Genomic DNA, 4701 nt, shown 5'->3' with positions numbered 1-4701 from the left:
TGAAAACGAAGAGGAACTGAGGAGCCTTATGATGAAGGTGAAAGAAGAAAGTGCAAAAGCTGGCTTGCAGCTAAACCTCAAAAAAACCAAGATTATGGCAACCAGCTTGATTGATAACTGGCAAATAGAGGGAGAAAATGTAGAAGCAGTGAAAGACTTTGTATTTCTAGGTGCGAAGATTACTGCAGTTGCTGACTGCAGTCAGGAAATCAGAAGACGCTTAATCCTTGGGAGAAGAACAATGACAAATCTCGATAAAATAGTTAAGAGCAGAGACATCACACTGACAACAAAGGTCTGCATAGTTAAAGCAATGGTGTTCCCTGTAGTAACATATGGCTGCGAGAGCTGGACCATAAGGAAGGCTGAGAGAAGGAAGATCGATGCTTTTGAACTGTGGTGTTGGAGGAAAATTCTGAGAGTGCCTTGGACTGCAAGAAGATCCAACCAGTCCATCCTCCAGGAAATAAAGCCAGACTGCTCACTTGAGGGAATGATATTAAAGGCAAAACTGAAATACTTTGGCCACATAATGAGAAGACAGGACACCCTGAAGAAGATGCTAATGCTAGGGAGAGTGGAGGGCAAAAGGAAGAGGGGCCAACCAAGGGCAAGGTGGATGGATGATATTCTAGAGGTGACGGACTCGTCCCTGGGGGAGCTGGGGGTGTTGACGACCGACAGGAAGCTCTGGCGTGGGCTGGTCCATGAAGTCACGAAGAGTCAGAAGCGACTAAACGAATAAACAACAACAACAATAGAAAATTACACCCATGATCAACAGTTTTAAAATGCAATCCTTAGAAATGTTGAGTCCTGTTTATTTAGGAGACTTGGGCTGCTGTATCTGGCTTCACTTGTGTGGATTTGGGGTCAGTCAATTGACTTGACCCCTCAGTCACTTCTGGACACCTTGAGCCCAGAAGGCAAAGAAACCTGGCAACCAGTGGCTTAATGCAGCAGAAGTCGGTATGCCTAGCAAGACTTTGGGCAGCGCATTCCTGGGCACCATTAACAGGTGCCTCATTTTTCCCTTAGCTAAGCAGCCATTTGACTTATCTTCTTCATGGGAGATACTAATTTAAGAGCATTCACTTTTAGTACTTGCTCTGGCTGGCTCAGAGCACCTCCATTTTAAAATGTGGTGGACACCAGACTGTCTGAAAGATAGCAAGATGGTATTCTTTTAAAAACTCCCCCAACTGGACTGAGAGTGCTAAACATTGGTCAATGTGGGTAGATCTTTAATGGGATGCTGAGCATCCAGACAGATCCTGCTCTATTCGAGGGCTCCTGAAATTTGAGGGGATCCTGCAGCTGCCCAATTCTTTCAAATTGCCATTGTTCTGGTAGGTTTGTCCCCAAATAGATAACAAACCCCAAACCACTGCTTAGATTTGGGGCACATAATAATGAGCTTTCAAAGCAGGCTTGAAATCTTGAGCAATCTTTGGCTTTAGTTTATTTTTCAACACACAGAGTTTTTTCAGATTTTTCTGTTGTTCTAAGAGAAGGAAAAAAGATAGTAAGATTAGCAGTAAGACAATAACTGCCTCTTTATGCAGGTTTGCAACATCATTAACCCATCAGCAACTTAAAATTCTCTTAATTTATGAGAGTAACTTAGACTTTGATGTATCCAAGTTTAAGCAGGGCCAAATAGCTTTGCAATATTGGAAGTAATGTCATGCTTGTTCTACAGTTACCACCTTATCTGGCAGAGAGAGAGAGAACTGTGAGACATACAAAGGCATATAACAATAGCCATAACCAGATGGTAGAACCAATCAACAAGACAAATGTTGTACACCCACAAGGGGCTCTAACCACTTTAGTCTAACACCTGGAAGAGAGCCAGGTCTTCAAGGCCCTCTGGAATGCCATTATAGTAGAAGCCACCCGGATTCTAGAAGGCACACTTCTGGGGTTCCAACAGATGGCACTGCTTGACCAAAGGAACCTGGAATGTGTCAACCCTTTCAGATCAAACCAGCTGGGCAGAAACGACAGGAGATAGGCAATCCCTCAAGTAACCAGGCCCTATGCTCTGCAGGGCTTTATAGGTCATAACCAGGACCTTGAATTGTATCTGGAAGCAAACTGGCAACCAGTGCAGCTCGTGAAACAGGAGTGTCACATGGGTATATCAAGGCATGCCCATCACTCCCTGCGCTGCTGCATTCTGAACCAGTTGAAGCTTCCAAGTGGTTCAAAGGCAGCCCTTTGTTCAGCATTTTGCAGTAATTGAGCCATGAGGTGACTAGGGCATGAGCAACAGTCTGAAAGGCCTCCTGATCTAGGAAAGGGTACAGCTGGTGTACCAGATGAAGCTGTGCAAAGCCTTCCTGGCCACAGCTGCCACTTGCTTATCAAGCAGCAGTGGTGAGTCCAGGAAGACCCCCAGATTGTACACTGCTTGACTGGGGAACTGTTGCCCCATCCAAGGTTAAAGATGGAATATCCCCAGATCTAGGAGGCCCTAATATCCATAGCCACTTGATAAAATTAGTCAGAGATAGTACCTCTCCATCTAAACCCACATATCCTCCAGGCACTGGGACAAAATCTTGACAGCCTCACTTGGCCAGCTTGGAGTCAGGATATACTGATGATAGCAAACACCAAAATTCCAAATAACCTCACCCAGTGGTTTCATGTAGATGCTGAATAAAAGGGAGAGAGAGCCAAGTCCTGTGGCATCTTTCCCCCCAACCAACACCAACTGAAACCAACCCCAGAGGAAGGAAGAGAACCACCAGAGAAAGATGTCATGGTTGATGGTATTGAAAGCCACTGAGAGATCAAATAGCACAAGAATGGATGCACACTCCCATCTTGGCTCCAGCACAGGTCAACTACAAGTGCTACTAAGGCTGTTTCAGTACTAAATCCTGGCCTAAAACCCAACTGAAATGGATTGAGATAATCTGCTTCCTCCAGGGTTCTCATCAACTGTAGACCAACCACCTTCTCAACTAGCTTCCCTAAAAAGGGAAGGTTGGAACCCGGATGGTAATTGTCTAAAATGTTGGGTCCATGAATGACCTTTTGAGGAAGTGGTGCAACACTACTTGCCATCCCCACTCTCAAAGGGGCCATCCCCACTCTCAAAGAGGCCAACACCACCACATGGACCCAACCACAGGTCACCTCCTTACTTTTCTAGCACACTGCATCTTCATTGTTGAGCCAGGAAAACAAAATTATCTGCAACCTTCATTTCTTGTCATCAACTGTCAGCTCCTAAGTGTGCTGGAAGACATTTCCTTTGTCTTCTTAATGTTTAACATTAACACAGATTCTTCCCTTTTTTTACCTTCTTAATGAGCCTTTGCAAGTTTTCTTTACTTTTTGCTAACAAAGCAGTGTCAGCTGCATATCTTAAATGGTAGCATTTTGACCTCCAGTTTTAATTCCAGCTATCACCTCTTCCAGTCTTTTTGTTCCTCTAATATATCCACTATATTAGACGAAAGAGAGATGGAGGAAATATCATTCCCTTTCCTTTTTGGAACAATGATGCTTCTCCAGTTCAGTTCTTATAGTAGGTTCTTGTTCATTGTAAAGGTCCTTCAAAGACATAATCAAACATTACGGCATTCCCATTGTGATAGAATCCTAGAGGTATGGGACCTCAGAGTTTAACTATTGCAGACTGTGCTCAGTGAAAGATCTGCTAAATCATCTCAGACAATGGCTTACCACTGAAGGTTTGAACACCTTCAGTGAAAGGGAATCTACCACTTCACGAGGCAGCCTCTTCCACTGGTTGACAGCTCTTACAACAGAAATTCCTCCTAACAGCTAACCTAAATTAGCTGTAGTTTCAATTGTTTCTCCTGCTGCCCTTGGGGTGACGGAGAACACATACATTCTGTCTTCTGTCACACAACTCTTTAGATACTTGAAGACTAATATCATATCTACCCCCAGTCATTTCTTCTGTAGGCTAAACAGATAATGCTCAGATCCTTTTCTTCATAGAACTGGCTTCCAGACCCTTCACCATCTTGGTAGCCTTCCCCTGAACATGCTCCAGTTTGTCACTGTTGTGGTGCCCAGAACTGGACACAAGACTCCCAGTGGAAACAGACCAGAGCAGAGTAGAGGCAGACAATTATTTTCTCTAATTTGGACTCTGTGCTCCTGAATTCATCCCCAAAGAGCAACTGCATCATAACTCAAATTCAATTTGTGATCTACTAGAAGATCCAGATCCTTTCACACATATTACTGTTAAGCCAGATCTCCATCTATGTTTGTATGTTTCATTTTTTTGTCCCCAGCTTGTTAAATTTCATCCTTGTTAAATTTGGCCTACTGTTCAAGCCTATCAAAGTCATTTTGAATCTTGTCTTCCTCTTCTACATGTTAGCTACTCCTTCTAGTTTTGTGTCATTTGCAAATTTAATGGTCATCCCCTCAACTTCAGGTCATTAATTAAACATGTTTAATAGCACAGGCCAAGACAGAGCCCTGTGGCACTCTCTTTGATACTACTCTTCAACCTGATGTAGAGCCATTTATGAGCACTCTCAGGGTGCTGATTCTACTACACCTACCTCTTGTATAATTTAGTTCATATTCTACCATTTTATTAAGGAGAACTTTGTGAGAAGCTTTGTCAAGTGCTTTGCTGAGGTCAAGGTACAGGAGTTCTCAAAGATTTCAGTTGGAGGTTCTGTAGTTCCTCAGTCTCCT

The sequence above is a fragment of the Candoia aspera genome, chromosome 10, assembly GCF_035149785.1.
Source record: "Candoia aspera isolate rCanAsp1 chromosome 10, rCanAsp1.hap2, whole genome shotgun sequence".
Lineage (NCBI taxonomy): Eukaryota > Metazoa > Chordata > Lepidosauria > Squamata > Boidae > Candoia > Candoia aspera.
This window is presented reverse-complemented; position numbering follows the sequence as displayed.